Raw genomic sequence first — 16,846 nt, forward strand, 5'->3', positions numbered from 1 at the left:
CAGCAGAGCAGTGGTGTGATTTAAGCCATATTTTAAAAGGATCATCATTCCAGCTTCTATAATGACAGTGTAATATTGCGTGCTCTTTTTCTTACATATGACTATGAATTCAAACAACAGCTACCAATATTTCCTAAGTATCAAGTGCACTTTCAAAATAACTTCCGGAAAGTGAATTTTGAATTTTAGATTTCACAACCTCAATTGAAATCACCTTTCACTTTGCATGTTGTGTGAAAGGTCTCAAATTCATAGCCTCAGCTTTCACCTTAAGAAATTAAATAATGCAGTCAAATTATGAGTAAGGTAGGCAGAAAAACAATAATAAAGTTCAGAGAAAAAAAAAATCAAACATAGGAACTTCTAATCCACAAAGATAGCATAACTATATTTCCCCCTGCTCTTTCCACTGAGTAAAATTATATACCCTGAAAACAATGAATGAGACAAAAAAAAAGAATTCTGAAGGGTAAAAAGATAAAGGTGAACTGATTTGGGACCCCATGTCCAGAAGAACACATAAGGCTGGGGAGTTTTAAGTCTCTACTCAACAGCAGAGGATCCTGACTCCATGTTTTCTAGCTACCAGCCTATAAACAGAAGGCGACCCAAGTAGACTCATTCATTTGCTACCCGCAAACAAGTGCTGTAGCTCTAGGGGCCCAGTAGATCAGCCCATGACTATATGTGCCCAACCTGATGTTTCATAACCCAGAGGAAGCAGGTATTCTGCAGCAAACAGCCTGGTCCTGGAAGCCTTTTGTCTTCATGAGCCCGATACACCCTTCCAGCTGCCAGAGGCTAGAGGGTTCCTGAGGCTGATCCTTCCGCAGTGAAAACCTATCAGAGAAATATTCTTTGTTCTCCACATGTGGGTAGCAAATCTACTGTTATCACTAGGGGGAAATGAAAAAAAAACTGTACATGAAATCTCTATAATATTTACTAGAACTGCATGTGAATCTATGATTAAACCAATACAAATTTTCATTAAACGTCAGTGACATAGAAAACAAACCTGATTTTAAAAAACCTAAACACAAATTCTTTGTGGAGATCTATACATTTGATAAGCCTAGAGCCAGACTGAGCATGGAAAAAAAAAGATAAGATATACTAATTACCAATAGTAACAATTGGAAGTGATATAAGTGCAGTTTCTAAATATGTTAAAAGAATATTAAGAGAATATGAAGGTAATAAGAGTAGTTACATCTAGTCACAGAGGAATCCATAAGAGCTAATTGTTTTTAAGTCGGTATAGCTGACAGAAGAACTGCCCGACAACAGATATATTTTAAGGACAATTAAGGTTTCGTCCTTGTGTCTCCAGTAATAAATGTCACGCCTGAACACAGAGTTTAGTTATGAAAACTAATGTGTAAATATGGATGTCAAAAATAACTTTCCTCCTACCTTTTCCTTCCAGTTAAGACAGGGAGGGCTATGTTCGAACCCATCAGAGAAACAGATAGGTTGTGTCTGTAACAAACCGTCATGTTTTGAAGCATAGTCTAGTCATTTTCTAGGGGAGTGTATCCTGCTACATACAAACTGACTGATCAGACCACAACTTTCCAATGTTTGGAACAGAATAAGTTTCTTTGTAAAAGCAACATCTTACTGACATTTTAGCTTTAGTGTTCCTCTCCTTCCTCCTCACTCTGTCCTTTAACAGAATCTACACCATCCTCCTCCCAATCCTCCACAAGGGCAGCCATGTCACCACGGGCCTTCCTCCATGCCCTCACCCAGTGGACAAAGGCACGCTCAGCATACAACAGGTCAAACTTGTGCTCTAGGTGAGCCCAGGCCTCAGCAACAGCTGTGGTGTTGCTCAGCACACACACAACTCGCTGGGTTTTGACCAGGTGTCCACTAGGTATCACATACCTGCTAATTAATGCTGACTTTGAAGCTCATAAGGGCACCAGTCCACACACTGGATGGTATGCTTTGTCTTGATGGTGGCAATAGCAGAATTGACATCTTTGGAAACCATATCACCATGGTACAACAGGCAGCAAACTATGTATATATTGTCATAAGGGTCACATTTTGCCATTTGGTTGGCTGGTTTAAAACATGCATTACTGATCTCTGGTACAGAAAGCAGTTCCTAGTGGACTTTCTTTGCAGAGATGATAGGAACATATGTGGCCAGAGGGGAGTGGATTTGGGGATAGGGCTCTGGAGTGATCTGGGATTTCATCAGATCGACATTCAGGGCTCCATCAAATCTGAGGAAAGCCCAAATGTGTCTGAGGACACAATTTGACCTCTAAACCTATTCAGGTTAGTATTGGTTGGGAGCTCCATATTGAGGTTTCTATGACAGACGTTGTACATGGCTTCAGTGTCAACCATGAAGGCACAATCAGAGTGCCCCAGGGCGGTACGGGTGGTGAGGATGGACTTGTAGGATTCAACCATGGCTGCGGAAACCTGGGGGGCTGAGTAAATAGAAAAATACAGCTTGGACTTCTTGCCATAATCACTAGGGAGACTTTCCATCAGTAGGGAGGAGAATCCTGAGGCAGTTCTAGTACTAAACTGTGGAAAGGAGCCCCAGGGACCTGGGCATGGTTGGTCAGTTTCTGAATTAGGTCTAAGACAAAGTCAGTGATCTCCTTGCCAATGGTGTGGTGTCCACAGGCATAGTTATGGGCAGCATCTTCCTTGCCTGTGATGAGCTGCTGAAGGTGGAAGAACTCACCATAGGTGCCAGTGAACACTTCACCAATGACTGTGGGTTCCAGGTCAATAACACTGTCCCAGGCACATGCTTGCTCGCAAGCACCTGTCTTACTAAAGAGGGTGTTGAATGAGTCATCACCCCCCCAGTGGTCTCATCACTTGGCACCTGGCCTTTGGGCTGCATGCCATGGTTAAGGCAGTAGAGCTCCCTGCATCCCTGCAAGCATTGCCGATCTGGACACCAATCTGGCCAATGTGGGTAAAGACGCATCCATGCATGGTCGCTTCCTTGCAGCTGCCCAGCAGGTAACAGAGAGGAAGAGGGGCAGTTGTCCCTTCTTACTGCACTACTCCTGGGTGGTTGATGTAGAAAACCTCCTCCCACCTTCTAAGTTCTTCTAGCCCGGATAAAGATCAAATTAACATAAGACAGATTAACAGGAGAAAATGTCTGGAATTTACTACGGATATACACACAGAGGTGTCATAAAAGTATGAGACCCAAGGAGACACTGAGCAATTGTGGTTTGTAGACCATTCTGGACTAAGAAGACGGAGGCAGGAATCTGGGATTTCAAAGGGAAAGCAGGCAATGCACAGGTAAATGAGAAGGAGCAAATGTGCAGCAAACAAAGTCTTGCTTGGTCACCTAGAAACAATAGGACACAGGGAAGTCTAACAAACAGGCTTTGTTAGATTTCTCCTTGTCTGCAACACGTAGTTTATATTATGGTGGTAAGATGAGCTCTCTTCCTCTAAACAGGTTTCTTTAAGTCTAAATTCCTTTAAGCAGATAAGGAGGGAAAGCTCTTTGTGAGTCTTTTGACTCTTAATAACCAACTCAAAATCAATAAACCAAAAGGCATATTTTGGGTGGCAAAACTTTGGTTTCCTTCGTAAACATATATGCACACTCATTATTGACTTTAAAGTCAGTAATAAAATGATTGCTTAAGGGATCAGCAAATGCATAATAAAAAATAAAATTATCGGTAACAGTATTCTTACATGAACCTCAATAATGCATTTTACTTAGGCTTTTTCCTTCATATTTTACAATGTATATCAGTTCAGATATGATTGATACCAACTGACATTTCAGAATCTTTGAAGTGTGGTAAGTTGTAGGATAATCAATCTGAATTCTTTGGAGGAAAAAAAGACTTCGAGTTCAGTGTAAAGTGAGCAGAAAGGATAAGAGGAGGAGATCAAAAAGTGGATGATTACAGTAATTTAGCCAACACATTCTGGATACTTACGTGGCAAAGATACAGCTGGCTATAAAGGGTGGGTTTACTTATAATATACTTCAAAGGTAAATTCCAAGAGATTTATTGATGGATTCGATAAGGAAGTCAGAGTTAGAAGAAGGTAGAAAGACCGATGCCTATTATTCTTGTTTAGGTAACTGGATGCATGGTAATGCTATCTTTTCAAAAAGAGATGGGGGAAAAAAGAGATAGGGAATATTCTCAGTTATATTTAAGTGATGTTATCAAGACAAAACTTAAGGAAGTGCCAGATAAATACTTTTATTTTACTTTAATTGATGACTGTGTGAGACATTAAATAAAATAGACCTTTGTTACTATGTCACTGGTCATTAATTTTTGCCTATGCTAACTAACAATTGATACCATTGAAAAAAGTAACAAATTATTCTTGACAAATTTGGGCTAGGAAAAATGGAGCATAGTTATAGCCAAAAAGGAAACTTAAGAATGGCCAAGGGTTGTAATTGGTAAATAATTAGACAATAATAATATTAGACTGTTTTTTTCTGAATGTGGAACTAAAGCCATTGTTCCCATAAAAAAGGGTAAAGTGAAAAAATTTAACTGCATAAAAAATTGATTAAGGATTAAAATGTTTAATAGTGTGCTTCAAAAAATTATTTCTGAAAGAAAATTCATCCATGTTGATATGACTCTTATTAAAATATAATATTTCTTAGAAAATATCAGAGTGAAAATGGTAGCATTCTTCATTCACCAGCATATTTTCACTACCTCCTATGTATCAAAGATTAAACATATATTGGGCCTTCAAAAATAAACACCACAGAATTTGTCCTAATTCAGTTGGCTGTCAATTAACAGAAATAAGAAAATATACTGATATTCATGTATTATAATTCCCATGATAATAGTTTGAAACCTTTACCTAGAGCACCCCAAGGATGATCTTAAGGTAGTCTTTCCTGCTGCTACATAGACTCACACTTTCAGAATACTGGACAAACGTGAAGCTATCAAAACCTGCATGCACAGTATAGTAATTGTTTTGCTCCATCAGTTCTAAATGCTACTTCATACCAATTTTCTTTCATCTCCACGGGCTCAACTCTATCCTTGTTTATGTAAGTAAGCACATGCAGCCAAAGTTCTAGTTTACCTTTTCCCCTTGGTCTAGTTCAATATAAATGCATGTTAAGTTCTCAATAAACTGAAGAAATTAGGTAAGCATTTTTATTCATCCCATTCTATACACAGAAATGCAGAAAACAGTACCTGTATAACCATGGAAAATTGTAACAGTGGGGAACTGCAACCTACCTTACCATTTTTTTTGACATTGTTTCTGTAAATGCTGACTCTGACTAATACGTGGGTGGTAGATTAACAACTCATTTGTATAAACGTTAGGTAGCAGCTAGGAATAAGTGGCCAGAGGGGAAATAAGGGCAGGGCCCTCAGCGTTACAATCTAATGAAGAACTAAATACAACAGGCTGGAAGCAAGAGGAAAACATGTCTCCACAGTTCACTCAGAGATCCTGAGCTTGGTTTGATAAAATTGCCGGGTGTCCTGAGCACTGCAAACAAAATAGCCCAGGAGGAGGGGAGCATCCTTGAGACTGCGCTGAGAAAAGGGACTTCTGTAACAATGTTACTGAGATTACAGGGTGTCTGAATATTGCAGACAAAATAGCACAGGAGGAAGAGGTGGGGCTATGATGGGAAAGGAAGCCTCTGTAACAATTTCATTAAGACAAAGAATCTTTATTAACTGAGAAAGAAAGCATTTGTAACTGTACATTATTCCCAAAGGGGGGAACTTAGAAGCTAGATAAGGTATATAACCCTTGAACTCCAACAGTTGGGGTACTTAGATTAGCTAAGTACCCACTTGTAGCCTCAGCTCAATTTACAAACTTACTAACAACTTTATTTCCTCTACACTTGGGACACAGACTGGCTGGGTGCCTGCTTGCAGCTTTGTGCTCATGCGTGTTTCCTAAAAAAACTTGTGATCTCATTTCCACTATACATGGTTGTGTCTCATTTGAACTATTCTCTCGCGAGGGAGACAAAAACCCAGGCGGGGAAGGGAGCCTCTTGTCTGAGTCTTTCTCTCCCCATCCATAACATAAAAATCCTAGGATCTAACGTCAAAAGATACAGGCTCCAACGCTCAGGCATCCCAGCTCCCTGAGATTTGCTGAACTTCAACTGGGGAGTCCCAATGACATAAAGTCCAGGTGACGAGAAGCCAGGATGACTAAACCAGGATGACGCACACCAGACCGTTACTTGCCTTGTAGGAACGGACTGTGCTGGTCTACATGTAGAGAACATTTCAGCCCCCTCCCTTGATCTCTTGGTTCTGTTCCCCTCTCCCTCATAAAAAACCTCTGCCTCCACTGAGAGGTGGAGGTAAGTTTTTAGATGTGAGTCCCCATCTTCTAGGTGGCCACACCTGAAAATGAACCACTTCAGCACCTGCCTCACTGGTACTGGCTTCCATCGTGGCAGACAGCCAGACCTGGTTTTGGTTACACTTGCTTCACACTTGTCTGCTAGCAAAAACATCTAGTCTCTTTTGCAATTCCAAAGCTATCATCCAAGCAAGCAACAGTTACGGGAAGGGTCCAACTTCCCCCTTTTGGATGCCATGAGAATGAGGGGAGAATCTTGTTATGGACTCTCATATGCAGGCTTCACGCTAGCAGTCCCAGACTGCAGCAGAGCCAGATGAACAATAGGTAAATCAGTAGCCATTGAGCCTTTAGTAATTGGTGTAAGACAGAACAGACTATGGAGAAAATGCTGATATTAGTCTCACAGCATGATCTAGCTAGGCAAATAGGGACTTCATTTCTAAAATGAGATCTGAAGTCATTTGGGGGGTTAAGAGATTCTGCTTCCAGAATGTAAAAAAACACTTATATAAATGTACATAAGGATTCCTTTAATATCCACAGCAAAATACAAGGCACTGTATTTCCCCCACTCATCTCTTCGTCTTGCCATAATAATTGTTCTGCCTGAGGATTCCTGCTAAATATAGTCTGACAGAGAATTAGCCACGAGATGTAGGGAGCAGTTTGACTTCATCGTGTCACTGCAGCTTTATCTTTTCTTCTTATTGTCCCGAGATTCTGTTCTGCTTTGTCTTTTTAAATCAACAGGTTTGTGTTCGCCTCACCTCTATTTTTCAAAGCATGCAGTGTTAGTGATCTATATCTAAAAGGATGAGGATGTTTCTGCTACTGTTGTTATGAGCCTAATATGACTGCTTCAGCACAAAAGGGCTCCTAAGCTACTTTACTACAATGAAACTATAACAAGAAGAAAAGTTTAAAGTCATGTCCTTTTCCCCTACTTTCTTTTGTACTATCGGCAATTAATTTTAAAGTATCCTAGCACACTTATCCTCAACCAAACCTTCAGACATACTAGCATTAATCTTCTATCATCAAAGAGCTTCAGTAAGAATGGAGAGATAAGTATGTTTACCTGCATTGCACAAGAATCTAAGAGAAAGGATAAGAAAAAATTCTTATGGTCCTGGTATTGCTAGTTTATTTTTTCGCAATGAACCATGCATGTTTTCCCAAATTGCTGATAATCCTTCCAACATCAAAGCAGCTAAACACGAGGAGTGCTAATGTGAGGACAGATTGGTTCATGATGGAGCTGACAACATCCTGGAGTGCAGACAGCATTTGCATATTGCAAATCTATACCAGTTCACGTCGTTCGGACTTTATACATTTCGTATAGAAGGAAGCATTGATGATATGCAGTTAGAAGAGCCAGACGGGAAAAAATATCTGATTGGATCTTTGGTGATGGAAACATAACTCTGAGAGACCAAGAAACATGATTAGGGTACTATAGAAAAGTCATTACATAATCGATAGCATTAAGTTCTTTTTCGATATAAGTATATTGGAATAGTCATCTCTGTAATTCTGATTTCACATGAAAACTTTTTAAATATAAAATATAAGCAACTATGTAGAAATCAAGCAACTTTCATCACGCTCATACTACTTGTTAAGGGGCTATACTGAGATTTGAACCGAGGTTTATTTGATTCTAGAATCTGGAGAGCGTCAACTGTAATATAGCCTGACTTTAAATAGCCTCATGAATAAACAAAAGTAAAATGCACACAAGTAAAGTAACCATATACTTATGGACCATATAGATAAATCAATATAACAAGAAAGAACTATTAAAATGTAAAATCATGCAATGTCTAATCACCGGAGTGTACACCTGGAACTAATATAATAATGTATGTCAACTGTAACTGAAAATAAGAAATGATTGAAATAGAAAAAAACATGTAAATTCATAACATAGATGTTAGAATTGAAATACAAATTATACCCCATGCCACATGATCAGAAACCTGGGAGAAATTAACCTGAGCCGAAGAGATACAAAGAATGGGGGTTTTGACAAGTCTAACTGCAGGAACAAAGTTAGACCTTAGGAGGGGACTGGACATTTTGGGAAGAGACGTAGATGATGATGATTGACGCTATCCTAAGAAGCAATATGATGTCAAAAACCTAATAAAGTGATAAAAGAGTAAATTAAAAAAAAATAGAATGTAACCCAAGCACTCCCTTCTACAGGTGGAAAAATGGAGGTCCATGAAAGTGAACGACTTATCTATTTCCTGAAATCTGTAGACATACTGCACTCAGTTATATGTCAATTCAAAAAAAAAAAAAAAAAAAAGAAAGTACAAACCTTGTGTAGCATTTATGCTAAAGCTTAACACTTCTTAAAAAATAGCTTATGGGTCTTGGAGAGTAGACTTATCACACTGAATTGTTGTTTCTTCTGTAGAGGAGAACTTATTTCCTTTACAGTTCAGCATATTCCTCCAGGAGAGGGTTTGTCTCTTGTTTCCTTTTTCAGTGCTTGGATGCACGCATGAATGAACGAGGTTGAGGTAAGTAAGGTAAAATGAGCTTAAGTAATAAAAGCTTAGAAAGTACCAGATTTTTGAAAATTTCCTGGCTGGTGTAGCTCAATGGATTGAGCACGGGCTGCGAACCAAAGTGTCGCAGGTTTGATTCCCAGTCAGGGCACATGCCTGGGTTGTAGGCCATGACCCCCAACAACCGCACATTGATGTTTCTCTCTCTCTCTCTCTCTCTCTCTCTCTCTTTCTTCCTCCCTTCCCTCTCTAAAAATAAATAAATAAAAAAGGAAAAGAAAATTATATTTTTCAACATGAGATGCCACTTACTATTCTGTATCTAACCACAGCAAGAAAATTTACTCCTTAGATAACTTTTCTGAGTAAGACCAAATTATTATTTCATCATGAAAGCTTTTAGATAATTGAGATCAAAATTCACATGAAACTGATTTTGCTTTTAAATGTATATCATATTTGAGATTTTTTTTTCATATACCATGTTGGATGCAACTTAATGTAATTTATTGCAATGCATACAACTAGGTGTAAATTGATGACTTATTAAACTTAAAACATAATGAAGTTTATTGGAAGAGATGGTATGGACTGTAGACAAAAGAATTTGGCTCCTAGAGAGCCATACATACTCTAACACAAACACCGACAGAAACAGAAATACACTCTATCACTACAAAATATGTAATTTATCAAGTTTGTATCTTTGTATCTGGTATTAGTATATTAACTAATGATTTAACAACTTCTTGTTCTATCATTTTATTTAATATTTTTAGATGGAATTCTGTATAACATCATGTACCAAAACTGTGCAAATGACAGCCTCATTTACCTATTGACTTGTCTTTTCCTATTAATAAGAAATTACAGTTTTCTTTTAACCCAAGAATTTAAAAACAACACCTTGACCCCTACACTCCTAAAGGAAGAAAGGAGTAAAGAGTATTAACAGTGGTTGAATCAGACAGTTTGTTCAAAATTATGGGAAACACGCATTCTAAAGAGGAAGATAATTGTTGCAAGCATATTGCATGGAATAAGTAAGTGGAGCCCTGGAGGTCAAAACATAGAAGCAAACCAATTAAGCTAAGTAGCCACTAAATTGTTTTTCATTGTCTAATTGAAAAGTGATCACAAGGAATCAGAAAGGTTTAAATTGAAAGGGCTTTTAGTTTAAATCTGACCTTAAGCCAATGTTATTTAAATATGCCAAATAACATCTTCTGGAAAGAATTTTTCTAGAAATTCAAAATCCCACTTGGGTATATATTTGGATCCTTTCTGGGTTTCTCTCACTGTTATCCAAGCATATTTTCCAGCCTTTCATTAGTGAGAGAAGCAAACTTACATCAAATGGGAACATAACTAATTTATTTGGAAATCTTATCTTTATTGCTATATGTTTCCAGTGAAATAAATTCATCCATTCATTCACTGCTTTTGATGCATAATTTAGATCATTTAAGAAAAACATGATGCACTGGCATAAATAAATTGATCTATTCATTCATTGCTTTAAGTGAATAATTTAGAACATTTAAAGAAAACTGAGTATATGTCTAAATCATAGAGAACTAATTGTCCCCTCAGCTAAAAGACTGCACTAGCCCTCAATGCTACTTATCACTTCATTTGCTTGGTGAAACTTGATTTCTGTGTCGGTTCTGTATAATAATTTTACAGTTAGACACTGCTAAAATTTAAAAAAAGGGAAGAAAAGGGGGAAAATTGTTCTTTCAAGGACCTATTTAGGAGACTGAACCCTTCTTTGCCCTTCTGACCAACGACTTTTTCCAGGCACCACAAAAGCCCTTCAAACGCAGACACAGAAGATCAAGGGCACCATGCCTGGCTTCATCAAAAGCAGCAGTGTGCAAACTCAGCTTCTCCCTGGGCCTAAATACATTCCCTTTATGAGGCTACAACTTTCAAATTGGCTTTAAAAGGACTATGCTCTCTCTGGATAAATGGAGTAGGGCAGAAAAGAGTAGTTTCTGTTGCTCCAGTTCTTCCAGGTCCTAATTCTTTGCAAGCTTGAGACCAGGCTGGCAAATGCTGCCCGGGGAGGTGTCTGGCTGCAGACAGAAGATGAACCTCTGAGACCCTAAGCAACGAACCTTCCATCCCATACACACGCCCTCCACAGACTGTGCTCTCTCAGTGTTTCTGGAATAATTCCATGAGGCCCTATTAAGAGTTTGCTTAATCAGAGAAAATATAAAAGCATTTCATTGCTTGCAGTTCTTCTGAAGTTGCAGAAACCAACAGCCAATTAGTACTGAAACTCCTCTTTTCAGATGGGAACCTGATCTCTTTTTAAGAGAAAATTTTCCTACTGTTTTTTTTTTTTCTTGGAAACATACTTTGCAATCCAAATCACACTTAGAATACAGTGAAACAGATTATGAAATGATATTTTTCTGCAAACTATCATCTTTTCTGGTTCATTTTCAAGATCTTTGATATTTACATATGACCTTTCCATTTTTATTAACAGTTTATTGGATTTTTTGCATTCCAGCCAGCACAACAGAAAGGTAATTTACAGAAAGATTTGACAGTTATACACAGAGCTATAAACTTCAGTCCATTAACTTATTTTTCACGTAACCTTTAGTCAGTTCTACCAAAACATCCATGTAAGCATATGCTTTTTTCCTTCATGTTAAAAAGTTCTCATCATAGATCCTTATTTATAGAATGTCAAATTTATCATGTCTCTTTACAGTTTACAATGTTTACAGTTCTTACTTTTTAAGGCACAAAAGTAAAAGACAAAGATATTTGTGGTGCTTAGGTTCTACTAGATGTGAATGGATATATATATTTTACATGGTTCTTAGTAGATTCATATATAATTATGGGTTTGATAATGGCAATAATATGTTGATATATTTATTTAAATAGTGGCTTAGAATATCTTAATGTAATGTATTACATAGTCTGAAGCAATATATAATGTTTTTTGTATATTAAGTATAGAAAAAGGATTTTTTAAAAATAATATTTGAGTCTTAAATGTTGCTAAGATATTTCTTGAAAGTACATGTATTTTGGTAGCTTCTTAATAACCTGATGTTGATAGACTTTCACATAAATAGCAGGACAACACTGAATTACAGAAACATGGAAAGATATATTATTTGGTTTTTGTATGCAAAAATGTGTTTATAATTAATTATTCATATGTAAATGCAAAGCATAGTACTCTAAATGGATTTTTATGCCATTACGTCCTGAGATTTTTCTTTTGAAAAATAACACCAGAGAAGCTGTAAAATAAAAAAGGGAATTAGAACAGAAGCAAATGTCCTTTTGATATGAATTCTGTTTCATCACTCATAAAGTACCACACTTGGAGTGCTTTCGTCAATACAACTGAAAAGCAATTACTGTATATTCAATATCACCTTCACTGTAGAAAAAAATAGAAAACAAATATATAAAAATCGTGAAAATATAAAATGAATCCATGGAATAAAGTCATAATGTACAAAAAAGTCTAGTTTTATCTGCATATTCTTTGTAGGAGAAAGAAAGGAATTGGCGCAACTTGAAAATTTGTAAGTAGTCCAATGAGGTCCAGCTGAGCTGAGCAAGCACGATACGAGGAATGTGAACACTGAAAAATTATTAGTGGTGATACCTTGTTGATGGATTTCAATAGGATCCATGAAGTACATATAAAAATCGTCAGGTAATGGCTTATTTCCCAGAAAGTCAGTTAAACTCAGGTTTTTCGGGAATTCTTAGGAGAGGTGATTAATAGTTACGCACTTATCTACACCTCAGGGGACGTAGAGGGGAAGCACGTTAGATTGGCACATGCCTGTGTTTTATGCTGAACACCAGTGCCAGGTGACCTCATGAAACAGGAGTGAAAGACAAATTTACTCAACAATGTGTTCTCACTCTATTTCATCACTTTTATTTTTGCTTGGCCTCTGAAGGAAATGAAAAAGTTCCATAGTGCCATCTGCTGTGAATTAAGGAAACAGCTTCTTTCAGGCAGTTTCTACTAGAATCTTCCTCCAAACAGCAAACTCAGACTGCTACAAAAAGTAATTCTTTAACAATGCAAAGCACCAATTATGACATATATATTTATGTCCATGCTTACCTTATTATTTTCTTTAGAAATATTAAGCTGGAGGTATTAGGGGGTATATATTTATTGAACATTTTACATTTATATTTATGCTTTTTGAACATTATTTGCATATATAAACAAAACACTGTATCAAAATGTTTATTGGTGCATTGTCAAACTTTCTTCACATTTTCATTTAAATTGTCATTTCTGCCATGCTAATTTGCAAATACAAAATTAATGGTAGAGATCCCAATTGTTTTCTTTTTTTACAAAATTTGGCATTCTGTGTGTGAGCATGTGAATATTTGAACTGAAAAAATCAGTTGTAGACATTCATGGAATGCTATGGAGTTATGAATGTGCTTTATCATACACCTTTTACTCATTTTTATTTTATCACACATACACATATCATATAATTATCTATGTTCATGATTCCATTGAAGCCTGGTTTGAATTTATTTTCTTCCCTAAATAATTTTGTTCTACATTGAAATTTTCCTTAATTTCTAAACTTTTATTCACATTTAAGGTTTTATTTATTTATTTTTAAAGAAAGGGAAAGGTCGAGAAAGAAAGGGAGAGAAACATCGATGGAAATGAGGAACATTGATAGGTTGCCCCTCATATGCATCCAGGCTGGGGAATAAACCCATGATCCAGTCATGTGTCCTGGCCAGGAATCCAAACAGTGACCTTTTGTTTTGCAGGATGACACCCAACCAACTGAGCCGCACCATTCAGGGCTAACATTTTATTCATGATACATTTTGTGTGTTATGCAAGAATTGTTGTCCTTTACTTTTCACTTATTTTCTCATTGCCTCCTTTGTCGCTTGCAGGCCAGTGCTCCTTCTTTTGTATCTTTTGTTACTTGCTTAAATGACTTGTGTCAATGTCCCAAATTATAAACTGAATAGAGCCTAGGCAAACTCTAGAGGTTCTTTATAAGACTAAAATCCGGATTTCTGACTATGCTTTGATAGATACAACTACAAAGAAGGAGTCCCTTCAAGTCCTATAGAATGGAAACTGACAAAATCATATTTTAAATATTTACAGAAAATGCTATTTTCCTCCAAATGTTATTATGCTGCTAAACATTTTTGTGTGCAAACTCTCTGGATTTCCATTATTGTTGGAGAAACTGCAATATCCATTATCTTTCATAGAGATAATGTGTGTGTATGTTACATGTCTCTAAGAAAGCAGTTTTCAAGGACATTGACGAGGGAATGGAGATCCTTTTTTAAAAGTCAATATGTCCTCAAAATTAACAAATCTCCATGGAAAGGTTTCTCTTCAGCCACTCTTTAAAAATAGACGGGACACTGAAAGTAGCATTAATCATCATTTGCACTTTTCTCTAACACAGAAGTAAACCGCAATGACCCGTTTTAGCATTGCTCAGGTAAATTCTGAGACTGGATGTGTAACTGAATGGTTTTCACAACTTTAACCCTCACAAGCCACGTGATTCTTCTATTAGTTTTTGTATAGAAACAATCAAATACTGAATACCTAAATGAACCAATAGTAACTGATTGAAATAAAGTAATACATAAAAGGTATCAACTTGGTTTATTTTCTTTCTTAAAATATCCATGGACGCACTACGCAAACCAATTAATAAACACCAAATAAGTAGTAAATACTCCAAGATGAAGGACATATCATTACTTGTGATTCATAATCAACTGTCTTATAAATGTCAGTAAAACCAAATAATGTGAGTTAGAGAAGTTAAGGAAAGTATTCCTTAAACACTGATTCCTAAAGGATATCTTAAATTAAAAGCTGAAGTGGGAGACGTTACAAAGGGGTCATTCAAACTTGTTAAGGACGGGGAACAGTCAAAGCCAAGTCCAGTAGGTGAGAGGACATACAGAGCATGCAGTGAACTTGAGAAGAATTGCCCGAGAGCATGGAGTTTAACTCCAGCAGAACAACAGATGTGCTCACACGCCATTATTCTCCTTGGATTCATGAAGTGACATGGCACAAAAAGTGGTCCATTCTCTGCATTTAGAGGATCTTCTCTTTTGTGTATTTTCAGTAAGCTGACAAACCCTGGTTGACAATATTCTGTCACCAAGTATTGCATTGAGCATCATGAAGAGAAAAACTTACCAGAGCACTGCTCAGAGAAGTGTGGTAGGAGGAAGGTGAATGTTGACTCTTACAGCTTGAGGTGTGTTTATTGGTATTTGGAAGGGAGTTGTGGGGGAACCACAGATAATGACCCTAAGTGTTACAATAGACTTACATGTTAGGGTGACTAATCTCTAATAAGAAGTAGAGTTCAAGAGATCTTATTGTATCCGAGTGAAGTCAGAATCAGTCTTAGAAAACCAAGCTGTGGAACAGTTATTTGAAGATATTATGTGAATCATCAATTAATAATCACATTAATATTCATAAGATCATCAGGATATACAAGTTGCAAGTTCTTGCCAAAGATGCTACTTTAAAAAATAATAAAATGCATTCAAGTATCTGACAACTGGTGATGACATTTTTCTGCTGAACTTAAATATAAAATAACTATTTCCTACTCTATGACAATGTTATTTTTGCACAAAGATTTTTTTTCTTTTTATGAGCACAAGCAAATAACAATGGCAGATAGAAGTTATTGGTTCAAGAAAAGGCTCTGAGGCATTTACATTTTGATACTATGACCTAAAATTAAGACTATATGCTAATGCAGAGGATGCACCATAATTCACTTTTAATGCAGAGCATACTATAAAACTTTGTCTCCACATACAAAAAGTATTGAATGATGAGAAAACAAGACGCTTGATGGTGTTGGCTGTATATTTATCATTGTATTCACGAAATAAAAATGTGCAACCTTGTTAGCAGCAAGGATCTGAGCTGACATAAAAGATACTCATGATGCACTGCAAACTACATGCATATGTGCATTGAAAAACAAAATCTTGTTCTTTGTCTTATTCAACTGATAAAATATGTGTCCTTAAGGGAAATGTAATTCAAATAGGTCCATGATGAAGCACTCTGTTTCCTTCTGGTTGGGAATATAAAGGTGACAAGTGGCAACTGTGAATCCTAGAGAGGGCTATGCTGCATGTTTAGAACGATGGGGAGGCTCCAGAAATATCCATACTAACTTGGCACTGCAGCAGAAATCACGTTAACTGTCCATTACACAACAAATATAAGTTGAAATGACAGATGCCCATATAGAGATGGGAAAACTTTAAACTTCTCATCACTCTCCTCTGTTCTAGTTTCTGAAATCATTCAAGGTGGAGTTCGCCATCCAAGCAATCATTTATATTCTTGGACTCACTCAGTGAATGCTCATGTATAATCAACCTAATTCTTAAGAACATTTTAAAGGCATAATGGTACTGAATATTTTAAACTAGATCATGATACCGCACTGTGTCGCAACGTTATAGCACCTTTCATACTAGATTTACATGTCACTGAAATTCATTATTTAAAGATTAGAAGTTTCTGTCATAGATCAGCATTTTGTAAATGAGGATATGTTATCAATCTAGTCAAAGAAACTTAATGAAAATTATAGAACAGTGCAAACCTAGAAGGAAGGACTTTTGGTGCTTTTAGAAATTATCTGTGTCCCTAGGAATGTATTTATAATGGTTTATCTGTTAACCTCCCCCACCCCCAATAAAGATTGATTTCCAAACATTTGTAACTTTCACCAGCAATTGCACCTGTCATCCTAAGCATGATCAGCCAGACCTTGCCTCGGCACTTCTCAAGTCTCATCTGGTGCCATGCTTCCTGTATCTCTACTGGCTCCACCCATGATAGACTCCTCCACGTTCCAGGAACATGCCACACCTGTGTCTGTATCCTATTTCCTTGCTGT

The 16,846-nt window shown here is 37.0% G+C and overlaps 1 pseudogene; it reads right to left on the reverse strand.

Moving 5' to 3' along the window:
* Positions 1-1,637: 1,637 nt before the first annotated feature.
* LOC114492865 lies at positions 1,638-2,976 on the reverse strand (annotated as a pseudogene).
* Between the last annotated feature and the right edge of the window lie 13,870 nt (positions 2,977-16,846).

Source organism: Phyllostomus discolor, chromosome 1 (genome assembly GCF_004126475.2).
Source record: "Phyllostomus discolor isolate MPI-MPIP mPhyDis1 chromosome 1, mPhyDis1.pri.v3, whole genome shotgun sequence".
NCBI classification, from domain to species: Eukaryota; Metazoa; Chordata; class Mammalia; order Chiroptera; family Phyllostomidae; genus Phyllostomus; species Phyllostomus discolor.